Raw genomic sequence first — 1051 nt, forward strand, 5'->3', positions numbered from 1 at the left:
CATGACCCACGGACTCAACCACCCCTTCATCACAGGGACACAGCCGCTCATCATATGGAATTTTTTTAAACCTGCCATCCAAGAGTGCCGAGGGTAAAATGTTAAACTTAACTCATGTGAATGCTTTTCTGAGCTTAGGGATGGTCAGGGTAATTATTAACGAGAGGGAACAAATGGCCTTGAATTAAATCTAAAATCAGAATAAGGTGCAGCCAGTGATAAATGGTTTTGAAATTCAATATCAAGAATTTGTTGAAGAATATATGCTTTTGCTTTGGAATAGCCTAGTGCAAGAATCATGGAAGTAGAAAACCCTAAACTTAGTAGTTTAGCATTTAAGGACTGTTTCCATTTAGACTGAAAAATGTCAATTAGCGTAGATGGAGCCAGGCCCGCAGGTGCAAATATCATTTTTAGCCAAAATTTTATTTTGCAAGTCCATATATGAGATTCTGTCATGGTGAGCCTGGCTTCTAGACGTAGAACGGGGTTAGGTACACAACGTGGGATGCCAAATATAGATCGTAAAATTTTAGTTTGGACAGTTTCAAAGGGGACATAGTTATCGTACACACATATTTGTGACCCATAGAGCAACTGGGCAATGACTTCAGCTGCAAAAACCTGTATAGCTGTTGGAACGTATTGGCCCCCTTTAGAGTAATAAAAAGAGAGGAGGGCCTTTGCACTTCTCTGAGCATTGGCAATGGCGCTCTTTGCTTGGAGTTGCCACATTCCAGATGAATGTAGTGTTATCCCTAGATATCTGAAGGAAGTTACCTGCTCTATTGGATGCTCATGTATCTGCCAACGATACGTGACCCTTTTTCTAGAAAAAACTAAAACTTTCGATTTATCATAGTTAATTGTCAAAAGTTATTTTTTGCAGTAACAGGCAAGAGCACTCAACAAGCGTCTTAGCCCAATGCATGTTAGCGATAACAGGACTATGTCATCAGCATAGAGAAGGATGAACAAAGGCTTCTTAGACAATCTAGGCTGATGTGAACAGATTGGTATCAGGCTTTCAACCAGGGAGTTGTTATAAATA

This window comes from Rhineura floridana, chromosome 10 (genome assembly GCF_030035675.1).
Source record: "Rhineura floridana isolate rRhiFlo1 chromosome 10, rRhiFlo1.hap2, whole genome shotgun sequence".
Lineage (NCBI taxonomy): Eukaryota > Metazoa > Chordata > Lepidosauria > Squamata > Rhineuridae > Rhineura > Rhineura floridana.